The sequence below is a fragment of the Podarcis liolepis genome (genome assembly GCF_965112155.1).
Source record: "Podarcis liolepis genome assembly, chromosome: 2".
Taxonomy (NCBI): Eukaryota; Metazoa; Chordata; class Lepidosauria; order Squamata; family Lacertidae; genus Podarcis; species Podarcis liolepis.
In genome coordinates this window covers 54,183,810-54,207,095 of record NC_139555.1, presented here as the reverse complement: position 1 = coordinate 54,207,095, position 23,286 = coordinate 54,183,810, and the positions used below count along the sequence as shown (strand labels likewise).

The 23,286-nt window shown below is 43.2% G+C and overlaps 1 protein-coding gene across 1 annotated transcript in view; it reads right to left on the bottom strand.

Moving 5' to 3' along the window:
* Positions 1-6,722: 6,722 nt before the first annotated feature.
* PRELID2 (PRELI domain containing 2) overlaps positions 6,723-23,286 on the bottom strand; it is a 58,731-nt gene continuing 42,167 nt past the window's right edge. Inside the window, exon 7 of the mRNA XM_083487838.1 lies at positions 6,723-6,931. The gene's annotated coding sequence lies outside the window, so the exon portion shown is untranslated. The remainder of the gene's footprint in view (positions 6,932-23,286) is intronic.

Genomic DNA, 23,286 nt, shown 5'->3' with positions numbered 1-23,286 from the left:
AACTGACCACATTGATTACGACAAGAGAAGGCTGTCAAAGTCATAAAGATAATAAAATAAAATAGTCTTCTAATTTGGTGTAAGACAACCAAGAGCATTTTCAATATAGTATTTTCCATTGTTTTGCTCCCCACAATATAACTTTATTCTGCTTGCCTTAGTTTTATCTATAATTTCTTGCTTTTTGGGGTTTCTCTCTGTCGTGAACATTATATTGCTTGTTGTACATTCTTGATGCATTGTTTGAATCTCTATATATAATTCTAATTTTGAAGCTCACAAAACTGGGAGAAAACAAAACAGTCTTTTCTCTACCACCACAGCCTGCTCCTATCAAACTATTCCTGGTAAAGCTAATTATTCATTTACATGTAATAACTGTAAAACAATGTAAGCTATGGTTAATTTTGTTCTGTTAATTTAATGAATACGTTGAAATATGTTATTTAAATTTAAATATGCTTAATCTTCATTATTACCCACTGCTCAAGACATTATGGATCACTCTCAGTAGGATAAAGTCTTAATTTTAGATTAAAAATAAAAATTAACTGAGATAAAAAAAATGAGGCTTACTAGTAACATTGACTACTGCAACATACCGCCCATAGGACTGTCTAGAAATTTCAGATATTGCAGGATATGGTGGCTCAGTCCTTAATTATAGTGAAGTACCACACATGAACAGACTATCCATTGGCTCCTTGATCACACTTTAAGGTGTTGGCTTTGATATTTAATGCCCATGTTACATTAAAGCTAAGATAGCCTCGGCTCATTGAATGCCTGGGTTAAGAACTTCCTGGGAGCTGCTGCTGTGAGTTTCCTGGAGGAAGAGTAGGATGTGTATTTAAATGATAATAACAGTAAATGGGCTGCACAGTGTACTGTAAATGACTGGCTATCTAGAGGGATAGTGGGGGTGTGGTCTGAGGAAACATACCTGCCTTGCTAAGCCTTCCAACAAAGCTGTGACCGGAAAAATAATCTCCGAACCTCATTATATTCAGCAGTGGCTAGAGAAATGATTTGCTAGGCAATTCTACAAGCAAACACTGTGTCATGATATCAAAGGGAGGGGAACTGCTATGGGGAGGTGTGGCAGTGGGGGTCAGGGGTTGCCACAGACAAGATCATGTAAATTTAAGGTTGGTGACTGGATAGTCAGCCTTGCTGACATCAGAAGCCACAGCCCATGCCAGGGAACTTGCACAGTGTTGGCTGAAGCACCCCACACCTCCACCTCCATCCTAGCACTGAAATATGAGGATTCCTTTCTCTCCTTAAACAGACAGCGGCTGCCAGCAGTTATACTGAGCTAGCCACTGTGTTGTGTTTCTTTCTGTTCCATGATTAGTTAAGTTGAACATGCAAAGCTGTCTTATGCCAAGTCAGAGCCAAACCACTGGTTTGTCCTCTAAGCCAGGGTAGACAACGTGGCATAGCTGTCAAGTGTCCCTTATTTGAAGGGACAGTCCCTTATTCCAGCGACCATGTCCCGCTGCTTTCCCTTATTGATAGATGTCCATTAAATGTCCCTTAAATGATGTCCCTTAAATTTCAAAGGGAGCAGCTCCTCTCCCTCCCTCCCTCCGTGCCGGCCAGGGAGGAGGGAGGCTCCAACTGTGTTACTTGGCTGTGTTGCTCACCCAGTAAGAAGTCTAAGAACGACTGGGGGTGGAGCTTGCATGCCTTGTGTGTGGCTAGTTAATGCAAGCTGAGGGGGTTTTTGAATGCTGGACACCATTTTGTTGCACGTGCTGCTGCAAACTTTGCAGTGCAAAGCCAGGCCGGGGAGCCATCTTAAGTTGAGGCTGCATAGGCCTTGTGGTGCATGTGGTTCAGATTCTATTCAGTTGAACCTCTGGTTACAAGGTTGGTTGGACAGTGTTCTCGAAGCTACCCAGCATGAGTTTGACCAGACTGCAGGAGGACAGGAAGACTGGAGTGCCTGGAACAGGTGAGGCTGCAGGTCCCTTATTTTGGCTGCTGGTCCCTTATTTTCAAATCTGTGAGTTGACAGCTATGCAACGTGGTGCTCTCTAGATCATCTCCAATGATCTCAGGCAGTACTGCCAAGGGGCAGGGAGGGGCAGGCTTGTACTCCAACAAGACCTGGAGGGCACCATGTTGGATGTCCCTGTTCTAGCCCAATGTGCACTCAAACTGGCAGCATCTCTCCAGCCTCTGACTAGCTCTTTTACAGCCCAACAGCTGGAGATACATTCAGCCAGACCAGGGGGTTTCCATATACAGCACACGTTCTATACCCCTGACCTGCAGCACCTCCCAGCACCCAATTGGACCAGACTTGCAGCGAGCCACAGAGTTTCTGCATCCATCCCGCTTTTGACAACTGTTACTTAACACTATATTTAAAACGAGCTGCTTCTCCAAACACATTTTCTTGAATGTGCTGCCAAGGATGAACAGAAGGTGTGAACAAAAAGATCCAAGAAAATGGTTTTATTTGTCGAGTTATGGAAAGATTTCAGGTATTCCGCCAACTATCATTCCCATCCTGATTCTCTCTCTTTCACCCACCGACACCCCCACACTCCCCTTTTCCCGTTTTTGACTGATGAACACCAACAAAGATCATATTAATCCTGTGAAGTTTAATTTCAGCCTCTTTTACAGAGCTGTCCTGGGGAGTCGTGTATTTGTATTCCTGCTCAATGGGGTTTTTAATAATGCAATTATCAGAATTGAGTGCCAAGACACCCAAGACTCCTAAGTGCTATGTATTTCTGAAAAATTGAGGGCTTCGTGATGGCTATAGAAAGTTGGGAATGATTTGTAGCGCAATCAGGTTCACACAAAAGCAAAAGGACAAAAAAAGGGCTTCGTAGCAGCACATAATGCATTTCAAGACTAAGAAGGGAGGAGAGAAAGTTTGGGGAAAGGAAAAAAAAGGCCACCATTTTCAAACTGCTTAGTGACCATGTTCACCTTCATAGTACAGTACTGTACTACATCAGGCTGTATTGTTGTTGTTGTTGTTCAAACCAGGACTCTCAGGAGCCCCAGGTAGCATGGTCAATGGTCAGAGATAGTGGAAGTTGGTCACAACATCTGGTGAGCCACAGGTTCTCCATCTTTGGTTTGAGATGTTGTTGGACTACAACTTTCATCATCCCTGCCCATTGGCCATATTAGCCAGAGCACATGGGAGTTGGAGTCCAGCAACATTTGGAAGGCCACAGATTCCGCATCGCTTGACAACACCCTGTAGATTTTTAGTTTACAGATTTCAGGTCAAGTCAAGAAAGCCACTGTGGCTTCATCACAGAATTCAGCATTATCTGTTAGCTTTGGATAACACAAGGAAGGAAAAGCCATTTTTCACTAGAGTTGCCACCTTTATGGTTAGTCTCCTATCCTTTTCATAGCTGCATGACAGGAAGAAATGAAATAGTGGAAGCTTGTTCCAGAGTGAAACCCTGTAGCTTTCCCATCAAAACTGCAATATGAAGGCCCACCGATTAATGGGGGAAGGCAGGGTGATTAAATCTGCAATAAAAACATTAATTGATTCATCTAGTGATTAATTCTAGCATTGCTAATATTCTGTTATTTTTTAAAAATCCAAACAGGTAATGGAACCTTTCTGAAAAAACTATGCTTTTGTTCATGCTTCTGCAACATCGATGAAAAGAACGCACTCACAGCAACCTAATCAGACTCAAGTTCTGTGAAAACACTGTTCCAATTCACCAGACAGTGACTAAATACTACAAGATATATTTTCAGGAGGAATGCAATTCTCTGTGCTGGCTAGGAATTGACTAGATGGCCTCATAATAGTTCTTCTGCATCTCTACATTATACTATTTCAATGCTAAGTCATAAATCATGCTCAAGACAGATTTATATGTTTGCTGCCATGAACCTCTGAAGTGAAGCCAGGAAGCTGCAACACCACAGTGAAACCTTAATAGTCTCCATTCCCACCCCTTAATCTTTCACTAGCAGGGCTGGGGGGGGGGGGGGATGCCAAGTAAAGCAGAAGCCAAACGTTCATAACTGCATTAGTGTGGCCAACAGTCAAAGAGCAGGAGGGCAAATGAAAACAGCTAAAACTAAAACAAATAATGGACTGAAATTGTGAAAGGTGGAAAAAGGAAGTACAGAGTGGCTGATGTATTCAAATCATTGCAGCTTCTAGATAAGGCCCCCAACCGTTTAAGATCTGTAGGGCTATGAAACATTGCTTCCCATATATTCAGGATGATCTGCAATGGTGACTGATGCCCGTTGGGACTGATAGAAAGCATGCAGGGAGGCAAACAGTAGGTGGTGCTGGAGACTATGAAAGGTAGAGCCAAGGAATCCTACTTCTGCCCCCATTTCCCTCCCTGGTGAGTTATGCTACGGCAAGACTTATGCTGAGGAGGAATTCCAGTTCCATGACTGTCTTTTTTCCACTGGCTTCGTGCTGAGGAGGAAGCAGCCAGCCAGGTCCACACTCTGGACTGGTTGTAAGAAGGCAGGGGGAAGGAATCAAGACTGATGTTGGTGGGGCAGTGCCCCATTTCCCGTAATGGGCCACTGATGTTTGATGTTCCCTCTATCCCCTGAGCAGCCACAGCTAACATCCACATATTTGGGATAAGGAGGCAAGAATGTGACATCCATAGAAATATAGGGAGCTGCCATGCAGCAAGTCAGACCATTGGTGCACTCTTGTCTACATCAGGAGTGGGGGACCTTTTCAAGCCTGAGGGCTGCATTCCCTCTTGGCCAATCCTTGTGAGGAAGGGCACACTCCAGCAGTGGGCATGACCAATAAAAATGTAGGTGTGGCCAGCACACATGCACCATTCAACTACACCAGGCTTACTCAAACTCGGGCCCTCCAGATGTTTTTGGCCCACAACTCCCATGATCCCTAGCTAGCAGGACCAGTGGTCAGGGATGATGGGAATTGTAGTCTCAAAACATCTGGAGGGCTGAGTTTGAGGACGCCTGAACTACACATAAACAAAGTACATGGCCTCCTCCCTATGACTCAGTTGTTTCTCAACCAGTCTCCAAGGCTAGGGCTGATGGGAGTTAAGAACATCAGAAGAACCTGATGGATCAGGCGAAAGGCCCATCTAACTCAGCATCCTATTCTCACAGTGGCCAACCACATGCCTGTGGGAAACCAGCAAGCAGGACCTGAACACAAGAGGCCTCTTCCCTTCCACAGTTTCCAGCAAGCGGTATTCAAAAGCATACTGCTCCAACCATGGAGGCAGAACGTAGCCATGATGGCTAGCAGCCATGGACAGCCATACCCTCTATGAATTTGTCTAATCTTCTTTTAAATCCATCCAAGTTGGTGGCCATCACTGCCTCCTGTGGAAGGGATTTCCATAGTTTATCAATGCACTGTGTGAAGAAGTACATAATAATAATAATAATAATAATAATAATAATAATAATAATAATAATAATTTATTTATACCCCGCCCATCTGGCTGGGTTTCCACAGCCACTCTGGGTGGCTTCCAACAAAATATTAAAATACCGTAATGCATCAAACATTAAAAGTTTCCCTCAACAGGGCTGCCTTCAGATGTCTTCTAAAAGTCTAGTAGTTGTTGTTCTCTTTGACATCTGGTGGGAGGGCGTTCCACAGGGAGGGTGCCACTACCAAGAAGGCCCTCTGCCTGGTTCCCTGTAACTTTGCTTCTCGCAGTGAGGGAACTGCCAGAAGGCCCTCGGCGCTGGACCTCAGTGTCCAGGTAGAACAATGGTGGTGGAGATGCTCCTTCAGGTATACTAGGCCGAGGTATACTAGACCGAGGCACTTTGAATTGTGCTCGGAAACGTAATGGGAGCCAGGGTAGGTCTTTCAAGACCGGTCTCGGCAACCGCTCCCAGCCACCAGTCTAGCTGCTGCATTCTTGAATCTTTTGACATCCAGTTTCAATGGATGTCCATGAGTTCTGGTATTATAAAAAGATCCCGTTTCTGTACCACTTCCTCCATAGCATTCATAATTTTATAGACTTCTATCATGTCACCTCTTACCTGCCTTTTCTGTCAAATAAAAAATCTCAAACACTTTCCCCATAGGGGATTTGCTCCATCTAGTCATAGTTCAGTATAATCTGGAGGGCGTAAAGCTCCCCACTCCTGCTGCAGATGAACTAACAGCCCTTCTCAGGAGAGTTTCATATGCCTAGTATCCATATGACTAGATAAGCACTAGTTTTTAGGCTAACTAGGTTGTATAAAAGCTGCCTTGAAGAAAATGAACCTGTTTAGTCTGAGCTATGGTTGTAACAGGTTTTGCACTGACAAAAGTACTTAAAGAAAAAGGGCTTGAGAAAAGGTCCTTGTACAAATGAAAAAAAACAACAACTGTGGGCAGGAAACAAATGTCAGAGACCCTTATCAGTTCAAGAAGGTACTTACATCTGGAATGCAACAAATCTGGGGTACAAGATCAAGACCTGAAATAGAGAGTTAGCTTCACAACTTAGCTGATGGTATCCAGTGATAAATAGTAGCCTGTAAGGTTTTCAAGCAGCACCTTTGGGGATAAAAAGCAGGCAGGGAAAGGTGATTTCAGGGTGTTTCAGATTAGGGCCCTGCAGCTGCCTTTTCTTGAGAATAAAAGTGCCCGTTTTAAGCACTAAAGAAAAAAGAAGTGGGGGAGCACAAATAATGTAACATGCAGTTTGGCCCTTGGCTGTTTCTTGTGGTGTAACATCAAATTATACTCAGCATTTCAAATGACTAATTTTTATGTTAATTAACAGCATGCCACAAATTCCCTCATGCCTAATGGATGGGGATTGGAAAAAGCAGCCCTCAAGATATCACACATTACAGTCTTCGTTGTTTTTCACTGTGTTCTGAATAGCATATCCTTTGTTTTTGTTTTTTTAATGCCGATTTGTATGATTGAATTGATTGGAGACTGGCACTTTCAGTTCTGCAGATATAAAGAAAGGGGTTGTCAGTCGCCGGGGCAACAACAGCACTTTCTAAGTTGTCACTTTCGCTGGTTGCCTTGAATTTGTTCATTACTTTATTGCTTGAGACCAGGTCAGTTGCAAATGCATTCACATCCTTTTTTACCTGGGTGTTGCTGTCCTTCAAACCACTTAATGACCAGCTGATCGTGATACTGTCTAGACTCTGAGCATAATAATGACAAAATGTGTATTGGTTGATTCTTTCATGGATATTTATTTTCCATATTGGTATGAAGTTACTCTTCCCCAGGGAAGGCCAGGGAAGGTCGAGAAATTCTTTTGTGTAGACCAGCTCTCAGCATGACTTACTTTTAAGCCTAATGATTTGCATCCAGTGCAAATTGATTACTTGGTATAGGATGCTTGTGAACTGGCATGTGGTCCATGAATAGATGCATTTCAATCAACACAAAGGTCAACAAAATAATTGCTTGCTTGGAAATCTAACTCAAAGGCTCACAACAGATGCAGCTTGAAGTTATGTGTCAAGGCATGGAGGAAGGTGACACAAGATAAGTCTGACGGAAATTGCCCTGCGACAAAACAATTTGAGGCTATGGGAAAGGGCCATGGCTCAGTAGGAGAACATCTGCTTTGCATACAGCTGGTCTCAGGTTCAGTCCCTGGAGAACTGCTTCCAGTCAGTGTAGGCAGTACTGAGCAAGAGAGATCAATAGTCTGACCCAGTATTATTATTATTAGAATTTATATACCACTTTATACCCAGGGGTCTCAGGGCAGTTCACAGAATAAAATCAGGACATAAAAACCACAAAATACCTAATAAAAATAAAAATAAAAACAACCCAATAGCCCCCACCCCACAAAAAACCACATTTAAAAAGGGCATAGGATGTAGATTGGATCAACCAAGGCCTGGTGAAAAAGGAACGTTTTTGCCTGGTGACTAAAGGTGTATGATGAAGGCGCCAGGTGAACTTCCCTGGGGAGAGCATTCCACAGATGGGGAGCCGCTGCAGAGAAGGCCCGTTCTCATGTTGCCACCCTCCGGACCTCTCAAGGAGGGGTGTAAAGTATATTCCTTTGTTCCTTTGGGTGTCCAGAGCAGCACTGTGCATGTCAAGAGGAGATATGTAGGAAAATGTGTCAATGAGCATCATAGCAGAGGAATTTCTTGCAGCCATAGATTTGTGCCGTTCATATTTTCTCATTCTAAATGCTACCCCTTGCTTCTGAAGTTCATTATTTGTACTAAATGTGGGAGAAATGCCCCAGGCCAAAATAAAATAAACTGGGGAGGGAGAGTGAAATGGTTTATTAGCACAGCATGTCTCTTCAATGAAAACAAACGTGGGCCTGGAAATGGCTCATTTTGAGCACTCCGTGCACCACCATGCGCAGAATAAATATTCCATGTTTGGTAACAAACGATACCTCTGCATGATGCCTAGGCACAGACTGTTGATGATTGCTCTTGATTTCAGATTTCCACTCCCATGCTGTGCTTGTCAGGATGGTATGTTATAGACGGGCATTCACTTAAGGCTGCTTCAGACTGAGCATTTCAACTTCCCCACATGGAAAGCACTTCTTTGCAGGGAAAGGCATGAAAAGCACAAAGCAGCAATTGCTTGTGTGTCTTTTGGGTTGCGCTGAGCATTCAGCAGGAGAGATGTACGTAGACATCATTGCACATGAGCATCCACAGGTTCTCTGTTTCAGGGGTAGAATTTGGGACAAATTGCATTTATTTGCTTTGAATGGCCGTCATAGCATCCTCTTTTTTGCTCATCAAAATATGGCAACTCGACACACATCTCTTCTGTGGTCTGCAACTCTGAAGCTGCTTACTCAATAGAAAAATTGTCACATGCACATATAAGCAAATTATCACATCACATTTGTATACCACTCTTCCGCCAAAGAACACCTGGCCAACATGTCCTCACATCAACTTCCCAAAGGTCATGCTGCAACCTTCAAAGATAAGCATGGGTTTCAATCCTGATTCCCACTCCTGTTTCCAAAACTGCATCCACCATACTACTCTGGCTGTCAAAGGAAGAGAAAGCTGATATATTGAGCCATCTGCCTTTGGATGATCTGCAAGCAGCCTAGAGAATCATTGCTGGTCCCATGAGGCTTCCAGGTGTGCTGCACCTGTGTGCTGAATGCTAGGGAAACTGTCTAGCTGGCAGTGCCCATAGTAACCAATTTGTCTCCACCTGGGTGCTGGGCAGATTGACTGGGTCATGCACAATTTAGCACTGGCTGCCAGTTTGCTTCTGAGCTCAAGTCAAGGTGCTAACCTTTAAAGCTCAAAGTGGCTTGGAACCTGGCTATACTTTAAGGACCACCTCCTTCTGTATATTCTTCTCCACATGCTCCAATCGTCCTCTGAGGCCCTCCTCCATATCCCTCAATCTTGCAGGCTTGTAAGCTAAAATAGCTTAAGAAAGTTCACAAAAGAAAAGGTTTCCCCTTCCCTGACCTCCTAGCAGACCCTGTGTCCTGTCCCACAATGTTCAAGAGGACCTCCTGACCTCCAGAGAGACGTGGGGGTGGGCAGTGATCGGGTAGCTGCAAGGGGAATGAGAGTATGGCACATTCCCTTCTGCAAACTTCCTTAAATTAACTTACTGTAGAGTCCAAGCCTACAGGTGTCAACATCTTGGTTGCTAGGTGGTAACTGCTAACCTACCTGGAAAATGGAATGAGTCCTGTGACCTAGCCGATGGTTTGTGTAAAATAATGCAAGTTTTCACATCATGCATTCTTTCTCAAGCGTTGGTGTTCGGAGCAAAAATGAGAGGTGAAATTACACTTTGAAATATGTTCTTAAGAACTTATGCTGCATCCTCCATTGTTAATGGTGATGTAGCTCAGGGGTCAGCAAACTTTTTCAGCAGGGGGCCGGTCCACTGTCCCTCAGACCTTGTGAGGGGCCGGACTATTATTTTTTTTTTTGGTGGGGTAGATGAATTCCTATGCCCCACAAATAACCCAGAGATGCATTTTAAATTAAAGCACACATTCTACTCATGTAAAATCACACTGATTCCTGGACCATCCGTGGGCCAGATTTAGAAGGCGATTGGGCCGGATCCAGCCCCCAGGCCTTAGTTTGCCTACCCATGCTCTAGCTGAATTAAACATACACTTACCTAGCTGGTTATAAAGTGTGAGTGGTTGATTTGGGGGTTTTTAATCCTAAATGAAGCATGCAAGAGAAGGTAGTGCATCTGTCTCTCCCTCCCCTAAACCAGGGACCTCACTGTGCTCTGCTGTTTTGAGCCAACCCACCCCCACCCCTAGACCAGCTTCCCAGTTCTACAGGAACTAAACTGTGAACAATAAAATGCTTGCACACTCTCCAGAACAAAAGTTGATCGATAAAAATGTTCTTATGTATTTTGTGCACCTGGCTTAGTTTGGCTATTTATAGAATCGTTCCAACAATAGAATGCCTAAAGCTCTTGATCAAAATCCCCACCCTAAAGAATAACATTCCTAGCAGGAATAACTTCAGGATATATATTTTTTTTAAAAGCAGAAACTTCCAGCGTTGCAAGTATCTTGATAACAAACTTTGTTACTTGCCACGGTTGGTAGTTCTAGAAGGTACTGAAAGATTTGCCAAGGCCCTGCTCCTTTTATGTTTCTGTCACAACAACGCCCATATACTAACTGCATTCACCAAGCGCTGCTTATTTGCTGCAATTAACATCAATGAACTTTAAAGGAAGTTACGCAGTTATGTCAGGCTGCAGCCCTAAGACACACGAGAGAAAGCCCCACTGAATGCAACAGGACTTACTTCAAAATAAAGATGTATAGCAGGGATGAAGCCTCGGGGATAATGTGTCCTCCATTTGGCCTACTGATTGCTAGGAGTGACACAGATACCATAACTGAAGACCAATTGAACAGCTGTGAGCCAGACATTTGAAGAGACGAATGTCCAATTGTGTGGGAATTCTTGCTGCGGTCAATAAAAATAACTCCCTTCCCTCCCACCATATGGCTAGGCTCCGTCAAGGAGACCTTGATCAAAACCCAGTCTAGAAGAGTAGGCGAAAATCTAATCATAATTTTATAATGATTGAGCAGGAAGTAGAAAGGTTCGCTACTGCTGCTGTATTGGAGGATATAGAACAAGGGTTATTGATATGCACCGTCCAGATCAGTCCTGGAATCTCAATGCATCCCTGAAAAGAAGGCAAAAATAGACCTATGAAGGAATACTCAATCTATAGTGGTTTCTAGAGTGTCCCGGATATATCCAATTCAGAACAAATTAGAGATAATGGTCGCTACACTCTAGCTCCTTAACCCCTTTGCGGTGACCCCATTTCTTATTCAGTGCAGAGAGCTGCCTCATATGATCTCAGTATAATAAAATACCCACAGCAAAAGGGCAATACCCCAAAGTCCACAAGAAACAATCAAATTCCTAAGAGTGTCCAAAGTTTAATTTAAAAAAGCATCCAGAGATCTTGAGATGTAATAAAATGCCTGGTTCCTTTAAGATTATTTATATTTTTTTTAATAAAATCTCCTAAATGTAAAAGCAAAATTTTCACATGCACTCTATGTGCTTTTTATAAGCTTTCAAAATTAATACCAAGAAAATAAATAAACAAACATAAAGTACACAGTGTTTCTCTGCTTTTAAAATAAGTATTTTTGAAGAACTGAACTGACACTTTTTGTTCACTGTCCTCTAGTTTTTACAAAAAAAAATACTTCACAATAACACAAAAGCATCTGTATGGTATTAATGGAATTGACTAATTCTCCTAAGTCCCCCCCCCCCCCCCGTCTGTTCTGTTATCTTAGGATAAATTGTCATCTTAGAAACTAAAGAAGAAGAAAAAAGCATTTTTTAAAAAGATGGGGGAAGTCTCTCAGCTTATTTTGGATCCAGCAGTTTGGATCAAGTAATGAGGCACAGAATCCCATTACGGAAACTGCCACCCACACCATGACAAGACTTACTATGAAAAGAGCAAGAGAGCAACAATAGGAGGAGCTGGCGCTGGCTGAAGATTAATTGAAGTGGCTGAATTTAAGCAGAGGGTGCTGTTAGGTGGGTGGCTAAATAAAAAAACCCCAAAAAGATGCCAAGGCCACACAAAAAATAGCAAAAAATCTGGGTGACAAATTTAAGCCAGTCATCATAGCTTGCATTCAATGAGACACACACTTGCAGGAATTATTATGACAATGGGAAAGTTTGGTGTTCGGGCGCTTATATGTCAAACTTAAGACTCCATTTCTTATCCAGTGTAGGGAACTGCTTCATATGATCTTGATATAATAAAATACCCACAGCAAAAGGGCAATCCCCCAAAGACAGCAAGAAACAACAAAATTCCTAAGAGTGTACAAAGTTTAATTTAAAAACTGCTCTTTAGTGCTCAGTCAGAGCAAATGACAGTTGGGTTTTCCATTCACTTCCTTGGACTTTGGTGAGCTCATTTTGAAGGAAGGCTATGTTTCAGTTCTCGTCCTAACTGGTCTTCCATCCTTGCAGGGGAGAATAGCTGTTGCATGCCTCACCAGGAAGTGGTCTGACCAAGGCAATGGAGTGACATCCATACACACTCCTATTTCCAGACCCCACCTCTCTCCGCCTAATTCAAGGGTATGCCCTGCTTTCTGCTTTGAACTGGTGATGATTTCAAACAGGTGCATGGTATCCATGGAAGCCATGAATTCCTGACCCAGACCTGACACATCCTTAGGATGGATGTTGCAGCCACTCAAAACCACTCCTGAGACCACCACAATACAATACAATACAATACAATACAATACAATACAATACAATACAATACAATACAATACAATACAATACAATAACCTTTATTAGCATTATGAGTTAAAACATTTCAAAACACTGGGATAAATTTAAAAGGGACAGGAGTGAGGCTGTCGAGGGTCACAAGGTACTCAATTGTTCTGCTTCACCCTGTCTATTCCCTAGAGAGATGATTCATTAAGAAGCCTTTTGGGTAAGATGGAGATTGAAAAGGAAGCCACTGAGGCAGTAATGTCCTTGTCCTTATCCACTAGGAGGAACCTTGTTTGGCTTTCTCTTGGAGCTGTGGGTCACAGGTCCAATATCTTGCTCAGCATATGTTTGCGGAGTCTGCTGTGCAAAGGGCAGTGAGACCACTTCCATCCGAGAGGCTGTTGAGCAGCTGAATGGGCAAGTACACTGACAGCATCCTAACCTGTCTCTTTAGCCCAACACTTTGGGTGTGCAGAAAGTTAGTGTTTAATGGTTGAGGGGTGTGTGTTAAATGTCTAATAGTCAGACTAATAATAATATCATAATAATAATAAAATACTTTACTTGAATTATTGCTATGTCTTGTTTTTCCCCTGTCAATTACTACTATTGGTTAATGCAAGAACAGACTATAGGCACTGTCATTTTAAACAGGATTGGTGGCTATTTACCAGATAACTAAAGACTCATTTGATTGAATGCATCATTGGATTCAGATACTGCATTGTTATTTTTTATTCCGTAATGCTGTCATTTTTGTATGTTCCAACACTATTAGATTTCAATCATCCACTTTGCCCCTTTTAAGGTCATTGCTTTTATATTACCAGTCAGTTGTAAATCCACACATTCTTTTCGATCAGAAAGTAAATGAAATTGGGTCTCCTGGCTGTGCAGCCAGAGACTAATGTCTGCTGAAATGAATGATGAGACTCTGTTATCCTCTGGTGCTTCCACCTTTTCTCTACCTTCCTCTTCAACCTACTACAGGGAGCACATGAGAACATAAGAAAGGTCCTGCTGAGTCAGACCAATGACCCATCTAATCCTGCACCCAATCCTGAAGTCCTAGAAGGACTGATAAACATTTACAACTGCACGTGTAAATGTATAATTGTTCATCTTTAAGGGAGAGGATAATTCACAGCTGTGTGCTGTAGCTGCTGTCCCCCCCCTTTTTTTTATTCGCATTTCATTTATTTGTTAACATTCTTATATTACATTGGTAAACGTTGTCATATTACATTACAGGACCTACTATAATATAATTTCCAACATGTATACAAAAATTATATACAAATTTTATCTACCTAGAAAGAAAATGAAACAAACAAAAAAGAAAGAACAAAGAGAAAAAACAAAAACAATTTCCCCCAAAAAATCATATACATACCAACACACTAGACTTCCTGTCTTTCCCATTGTATATTCCTTTTTTACAAATGAATGTACTCTTATTGTTGTATATTTCTTTACATATTATCTAATACATTCCTATATCAATATGTGCTCTTAGTCTTATTTCTCAACTCAGTCTCACTCCAAAGTCAATCAAATGCTAGCATAGATAGCGAACCTTTACTGTATTTTTGAACATATGTTTTATATCTATTCCACTTTTCCATACATTTTTGTTTTTAATTGCCTCTCAGGGTATTTGTTAACTGCACCATTTCAGCAAATTCTTGTAGCTTGTAATGCCAGTCCGTTATTGTCGGGGCTTCTTCTTCCTTCCACCCCTTTGCCACCAAAGTCCGAGCTGCGGCCGTTGCATATAAGAAAACCTCCCTAAAGGCTTTAGGGATGTCCCTGCCAACAATGTTTAACAGAAATGCCTCTGGTCTTTTAAAAAAAGTTATTCCAAACATTTTTTTCAACTCCTCGTAAATTAAGCCCCAGAACACTTTGATCTTCCTACATGTCCACCACATATGATACATGTCACCATTACTCCCACCACACCTCCAACAAGTATTCGCTAAGTTTTTAAACATCTTCGATAGTCTTGAGGGGGTGAGATACCATCTGTGCTGCATCTTTAACATATTTTCTTTGATGTTATAACAGGCCGTAAATTTCATATTTGTTTTCCAAACCTCTTCCCATTTGGCCATCATTATTTGACGCCCATCTAATCATTGTTGCCTTAACCTCCTCCTCCTTAACTTCCCATTCCAGGAGGAGTCAATATATTCTTGAAATTACCCTGATTTTATTATTTATTAATTCTGTTTCGAGTTTAGAGGGCTGATGATCAAATCCAATCTTTTTATCTTGTTTAAATATTTTGTATATTTGATGGTATTCCAACCAACCAGAAAGCTGGTCTTTTATCTCCTCATATTTTCTAAATTTAATTTGGCTGTCCTTTTCTAATGTTTCCAGCAGGATCAGACCATGATTTTTCTACCCTAACATTCCAACAGTGGCCAAGCAGATGCCTCTCAGACAGAGATGAGGAACCCCGTGGTCCTCCAGAGGCTGCCAGACTCCAACTCTCACTAGTCCCAGCAAGCATAGCCAATGGTCAGGGATGATGGGGGTTGTAGTTTAGCAACATCTTGAAGCCACAGCTTCTGTGTTCCTGGTCTAGGAAGTTCACAAACAGGGCATGGCTATCCCTGTAGGTTGTCCCCTTGTGTAGCATCTCAAGACTTGTGGGGGCAATTTATCTGAACTTGTTCCTCTTCATAGGAGCCTACTGGATCAGGCCAGTGGCTCATCTAGTCCAGCATCCTATTCTCACAGGGGTCAACCAGTTGCCTATGAGAAGCCACAAACAGCACCCGAGAGCAACAGCATTCCTTTCTCCTGCAATGGGTATTCAGAAGGCTCCAAACAGTAGAGTGGTCTCTCCTAACTTCCCGTCTCTTATACAATTAAGGCAACAACTTGTTCCTAGATACTACTACTGTCCGCAGGCTCCCATTAGTTCCCCTGATCACTAAAGAGAAGCAGGGGAGCAGAGCCCAGAGCAGCAGGAGTCTCCTGCGACGTGTGGCATTTGTTCCATTAGCATGTCACTCTGTACTAATGCAGATGGACAAAGATCACCCGCCACTTCCAAAGGTTAAAAGCTTTTCCATTTCGAACTTTCTGCTGAATGTAATTTTGTCGAGATAAAGCAGCACCAGAACATAAAACCGTGCCCTTTATTCCTGTACATACATAATTCAAGGACACTAATGAGAACAGAGGAATGTGGCACTGTGACCGCATCGAGGGACTCTTCCAGGAGAGGGCTGCAGACAAAGCGCAAATGGCTGGCCCTTAATGGCTCCTCCTGCGTCACTGCGGTGCGGAAAAGGGTTCAGGGGTTCCAGTCCAATTGTCTTAGTCAAAAGGCTGCCTTTGGAAGGCTTCTTTGAAAAGAAAAGAAAAGAAACAAAGGGGGAAGAGTAAAAAAGAGGAAGTGTTAATTGCAAACAAGAGAAGAAGAGGAGTTTGGATTTGATATCCCGCTTTATCACTACCCGAAGGAGTCTCAAAGCGGCTAACATTCTCCTTTCCCTTCCTCCTTCCTCGCCCACAACAAACACTCTGTGAGGTGAGTGGGGCTGAGAGACTTCAGAGAAGTGTGACTGGCCCAAGGTCACTCAGCAGCTGCATGTGGAGGAGCGGAGACGTGAACCCGGTTCACCAGATTACGAATCTACCGCTCTTAACCACTACACCACACTGGCTCCTAACCACTGGCACCACACTGGGTAAACAAGACTGGCCGGTACACAAGTAAGGCCCATTCTATTATGATCTGTGTACAAGAAGGGTAAACTTTTTCTTAAAGGAATCTTTAGGAAATATCGATCTTATTGGGGGGGGGGGTGTAAGAAAATAAGCTAGGTGTAGAGCAGAGACATCAGCCTTGCATGTAGAAGGTCCCAGGTTCCATCCATAGCCTCACCAGGTAGGGCTGGGAGCAGGGCTGTCTTAAGCATATCCGGCGCCGTGGTGCAAAGATCCCTCTGGTGGCCCCCCGGCAACTCAAAAACAAGGGAGCGGTGGAAAATGTCCTCTGCCTCCCCCACCACCTGGATCCCCACATTGGTGGCAGCGATCAAGCCGGAAAACGTGCTGGCGGACATGCTCTCCGGCGTCGGGGCATCCAAGAAGGCAGCCCGGGAAAGCTGTGTGCCGCTTTTCACCAGGAAGCAGGAGGAGGACGGGAGCAGGGCTGTCTTTAGCAGATGCAGAGGCTTGGGAGGGAAGCTGTGCAGCTTCCATCCTAAGCCTCTTTTGGGATCGCTCTCCTCCTGCAGAGGCTTGGGAAGGAAGCTGCATGCCCGCCAGCCATATAGTTGGCCGGGCACAGCTGGCGGGCATGCAGAGAAAGGGGAGGCTGCTGGCACTCGCTAGGGCGCCCCTGAGAGGCCAGCGCCCTGGCGCAACGAACCACTAAGACCAATGGGAAAGATGGCTCTGGCTGGGAGAGATTCCTCCCTGAGACGCTGGGGAGCCACAGTCAGCCAGGTAAACCGTAGATGGACCAATGAGTCTGACTCAGTATTAGGCAGCTTCCTATGTTCCCAATAAATACAGAAGACATAGTGTTAGTGTAGGAGTTTGTGCCAGCAGCACATGAAATAGACAGAGATTGTGAGAGGTTAGAGCAGGCTTCCTCAACCTCGGCCTTCCAGATATTTTTGGCCTACAACTACCATGATCCCTAGCTAGCAGGACCAGTGGTCAGGGATGATGGGAATTGCAGTCTCAAAACATCTGGAGGGCCAAGGTTGAGAGTCCAGAGCTTGCTTGGTTGCATTCAGTTGGCTGCAGTGTGGTTTGTTTACATGTGGGAGGGGGTGGATTGCTGGGTCAGGTTAGCCATATTAATTTGTATGCCGTTGTGGAAGATATGTCATTGCCTTGTTGTGCACAAAAGTGTCTCTCCCTACATGTAAACAAACTGTGAAAAGTGGAGATGTACTTTCCCCCATTTATTTGCTTGATTTATAGCACAAGAAAATATTTAATAAAAACCAATTTAAGTAAATACAGTCTGTTTGACTCCTGGAATGGTTTGAAAACCAAGGCGTGGCTTCCAACTGAGTGCAGTATGCCGCAGAAGGAGCGTTGTACATTCGACTTCCAAAAAACATTTGCAACCCAGAACATTCACTTCCAGGTTTGCGGCATTCGGGAGCCGATTTGTTTGTGAGCCAAGCTGTTCGACAACCAAGGTACCACTGTAAATTAATACAGAGGACAGAGCAGTACAGGTACAAAAACTAGCAAAGAGCTAGTATAGTGGCTAAGAGACGGGCATTCCAACCTGACAGCAGCAGATCAAACAAAGACCTTAGGTACAAGTGGAAACCACAATAAGTCAAGTATCTCCAGACACCTGAGATAACAGGCATGTTTTCACCATCAGAATTTCTTAGAACAAAATTTATGGCAAGTGTCTACATTTGATAAATGCTTTCATACTAATAATACTTGAACGAGATTCAGAGATGGGAAAAAAGAGGGGATTTAGTCATGGCAAACAATCCACTTAAAAATGGCCACCTGCGTCCCATGAGGTGGCCCTATTTGGAAGAAAAGGTTACCTATGACGGCTTTCTTGTCCTTGTCAAAGCCATCAGAGAGGCCTGGGCTGAACTTGGTTTGCAAACACAAGAATGGTTTTAAGGAGGTAGTCTGCTCCTTCTAAGTGTACAAGAAAAGCGTTTCTCTATCATCAAGGTAACATGTGGAAGGTTATGGCGAAAGGTGCTTGCTTCTGGCTTCCAGCTGCAAATGGATCATTAGAGCCAGTGAGGATTAAAGGTGCACTTAGCTCACCTAGGAGCACTTTTTTCATTTGATGGCGTGTTTCCTGGAACAACTCTACCCTGCTTTTCAAAATAGCATAGAATCAAGTTGAAAAGGGTGACTCTTTGGTAAGATTGTTGGAACAGTGAAACAGCATCTCCTATGGAATGTTTAAAGGAGTGGCTTTAGGAAGCTACAACTCTGGTGAACCTTAAGCACCCATTGTTGTAATCATCTTAGGCTAAACTGTGGCCTATAAGGCCAGTGCTTTTATATGGCTGGCTCACTAAGGCCAGCATTTTAAATCATCATGAGTGAACTTGATTTTATAACCAAAACAAGCAGAGAGGCCACCTTTTTCTTGGGCAGCATTCCTGTCCCTTGACCAGCAGTTTGATGAGCAAGGGCACATATGAACAGGTGAAGTTATCTCTCATGCAGATGCTTTGTTAAGGAAAGCTGCAACCACTCAAATTCTGCTTGTGGTAAAAGCTAAGGAGATCATTAAACATTTAAAAACTTCCCTATACAGGGCTGCCTTCGGGTGTCTTCTTAAGGTTGTATAGTTATCTCCTTGGCTTGGTCGCATAGCTCCATAACCTCCAACATTACTCTGATGAAAATAGGGACGTCCTAAGGAAAAACAGGACATTCTGGGATCAAATCAGAAACTGGGACGGCTTCTGTAAATCCAAGACTGTCCTTGGGAAATAAGGACACTTAGGTTGAATCTACACACATATAAAAAAACATTGTGAAAATGCTGTTGTAAAAAATGTTTTGAAAAACATTTTGAATTTGCCATGGCTCACAATCGCCTTCTAAACACATTTGTATATTTGTTGCACTTTACAACACACTTAAAGTGTTTTATTTGCAGCTGTATAGCTAAGTCCTTGGAGGACCAGTAGAAAAGCTGGCAACCCAGGGTAAAAGGTGCCCAGAAAAAAACTGGTAATGCTATATGTTTCCTCAGTTTATATTTCATACAGGTCTTTCCTAAACACAACAAACTGAAAGAGTGGAAAGAAAATGACTTCTAACCTGAAAATGAGTGGGGAGGGGAGGCTGGGAGAAAAAGTGAGAAGAGGGCACTGAACAGAGAGTGGCATTAACAGGATAAGGGGACGGTAGCAAATAAGGCCACCTTTGCAATGCTACTTGGGTCTTACAATCCTTGGATAAAAATGCTCTTCACCACAGCTAATAGGACCCTACTTGCACATTCAAGGGGAAGGGGGTGGAATTTGCTTCATGAGACATAAAGTAAGAGCTTTTGAAAGAGAGTGTATTTCAGATACCTGGCAGGTAGCAATAAAAAAAAAAGGAAAACAAAATGGTGGAAATTTACAGCCTCTTCACTTCAAAGACAGTATTAGTGACCTGCGCTTTCGTTGGTGTCCCCTCCAATAGCTGTAACTTTTTAAAGCGTTTTTTTGTTTACAAGGTAGCAAGGAATGTGATTTATTTTTATTTTTTACAAAATCATTTCAGAGTGCTTCAAAAGTGTATCTTCATAGCACTGTCTCCTTTTGATCAACCCTTGATAATTGGCTTCTTTTAAAGCAAGTATAATCCTGTTTTCTTCCAAGATCAACCATAATTATGCATGGCAAGTTTCTAAAATGTAGAACTTTTTTTGTTTTGTCTGAAAGAAAGATGCTTCAGTTGCTACTGTCCACCCACATTTTCAAACTGGCTTTTGTGGGGATGGGGTGGGGAAATGAACAGAAAGAAGCTGGCAGTTCTGTTAACCCCCTTTAGGATGGAGTAGAGGAAGCACGCAGATTCGAAAAGCAGGATTGGATTAGGGCCCTCTCCTCACATTTCTCACCCACGCCCACCCACACACACACCTTTAATGGACTTGCAGAAGATAGTAAAAACAAAACAAAAAGACGTCTTTGGGTTGATAGAAGGCTGGTGGTTTTATTTTAAGTTGTTAAATGGAGGCTTTATCTTTTTAGCCTTTTACAGAAAAAATCAGAGCATACAGTGGAGCCCCGCAAGATGAATGTCTCGCAAGACGGAAAACCCGCTAGACGAAAGGGTTTTCCGTTTTGGAGGTGCTTTGCAAAACGAATTTCCTATGGGCTTGCTTCGCAAGACGAAAATGTCTTGCGAGTTCCTGTGGGGTTTTCCCCCTCCCCCCCTTTTTCCCAAGCCGCTAAGCCGCTTATCAGCTGATCCGCTAAGCCGCTTATCAGCTGATCCGCTAAGCCGCTTATCAGCTGATCCGCTAAGCCCGCTAAGCCGCTAATAGCGCTAATCCGCTAAGCCGCTAATGGGCTTGCTTCGCAAGAAGAAAAAACCGCAAGACGAAGAGACTCACGGAACGGATTCTTTTCATCTTGCGAGGCACCACTGTAAATGCTTTAAATCTTGATTACATTTTCATTCTGACCATTTTTGTTTCAATGGGATTGTTTCGTTGTGTACTTTAACTACTGTGCACAATGTTCTCTAAACGGTTCTTATATTTTGTAAACTGTTTAGGATCCTATTTTGGCATTATGTGCATAAATAAGCAGAGGAATGGTGCTGGTCTCCGATTGGTTGACAGTGATGAATCAGCCTGGGGATTTGCACTCTTCCTATGAGATCCTGCAGGGGTCAGGCACATAGAATCAGTGAACCACACTCCTGAAAAATTCTCCACCTGGAAGCACCCAGTGAGATGATATGGGACTGAAACCAGGCTACACGGGCTGGTGCTCAGGCTGATGAGCTCACTGAGCATGAAAATAGGCCAAGTGGCTTGTTTCTTATCTGTATTCCTTCCCTGAGGACAGAAAATTCTTCAAGGCCATAAGGATAGCTGAAAATCCAATAACCTCAGGTCAGCTCAAATGCCTCATTAGGTGGTGGTGGTGGTGTTTAGACGTTGTTTAGACGTCCAACTCTTCATGACCCCATGGACCATAGCACACCAGGCACTCCTGTCTTCCACTGCCTCCCGCAGTTTGGTCAAACTCAAGCTGGTAGCTTTGAGAACACTGTCCAACCATCTCGTCCTCTGTCATCCCCTTCTCCTTGTGCCCTCCATCTTTCCCAACATCAGGGTCTTTTCCAGGGAGTCTTCTCTTCTCATGAGGTGGCCAAAGTATTGGAGCCTCAGCTTCAGGATCTGTCTCAGTGTTAAATACTTATCTGTGTTTATACCACCATTGTCCTCAAGGAGCTCAAGGTGGGGTACATGGCTCTGTCCCTCCTTGCTTAATCCCCACAACAATTCTGTGAGGTAGGTTAGGTCGAGTGGCAGCGACTGGCACAAGACCAGCGAGTTTCATGGCTGAGGGGGGATTTGAACCCTGGTCTCCCAGGTCCTAGTCTGACACTTTGACCATTACACCACACTGGCTGTGTGGTAAAGCCATGACAAGAGTGCTACACAAGGTAATAATGTGGAGTCTATATTAATTAATTTAAGTGATACCAAACTATCCAACCATGGAATGTTGCTCCGGTTTCAACAGCTTCAGAAACGTAGGTAGCCATAATATACTAGCAGTGCAATCATATCTACTCAAAAGTCCTGTTGAGTTCTGTGGGGCTTATTCCCAAGTTATGTAGTACAGGGCTGCAGTCTAAATAAAGGGGTGAACAGGTAATACACTACTGGTTTGATTCACCTCCAGCTGTTCTTTTTGTTTAGCCCTACGCAGTCAATTGTTTAAACTCCAAAAATAAATAGTAACAAAAACAATGTGCCTACACAGAATTTTAATTCAGATAGCATGCTGAAGAATATTTCCTAATGACTGACCATGTGCTAGGAATTCTGGCAAGCCATCTTCCGGTTCTGACAAGCTTGTTCATCATCAAAAGCTTCATGGAAAGAAAAAACATGAAGATTTACTATGGCCTCGAGGATAGGCTTCGGGTGGAAGTTGAATTCTTTACAACTTGACAACTGAATGAGATCACTTTTAGCTCAGCGTCTGGAATACAGAAACTTGGTTTCATTCTAAAAAGCATACTAGCGGTGCGATCCTATGAATGTTTATTCAGAAGTAGAGTCCACCACATTCATGTGAGTTTACTCCCAGATGTGTGCATACTCTTGCAGTCCAAGGCACCAACTGGAATATCAACCCACATTTGCTTCCAGCAAAAGGATGGATTACTAAGCCAGTTAGAAAAATGAAGGTGTACAGCTCAGCCACATGCACACATATTCTGTTGCAACCCAGGGATTTAAACAGAAGCACAATGATCACACAATGCAAACACATATTGCAATCAAATATCAGTAGGTGTAGAAAGGAAATATCAAATGTTCATGAACATTCAGTAGATATTCAAGGCTTTTTACATTATGCCTGTGCCAATGCCAGAAGTCCACCTGGCACCATGGCGGCAGCCACAACCAAAGCTTCCCCCCCAGCAGCTGGTATGCAGTCCTTATTGTTTCTGCACTTCTAAAGCAGCTAAAGCACATTCCCAAAATGTTTACTTTACAGTGGTACCTCTGGTTAAGAACTTAATTTGTTCCGGAGGTCCGTTCTTAACCGGAAACCGTTCCAAACCTGAGGTACCACTTTAGCTAATGGGGCCTCCTGCTGCCGCCATGCCACCACACCCACCCGATTTCTGTTCTCATCCTGAGGTAAAGTTCTTAACCTGAGGTACTACTTCCAGGTTAGCGGAGTCTGTAACTCAAAGTGTTTGCAACTCGAGGTACCACTGTACAGTATAACATTTGAGGTTTGCTCTCAGTTTAGTGTGTCCCAAGAAACCCTGTCCATTACTCACCACACTTTTAGCTGTGAAAAGAATACAGGCGGATAGCTTTAA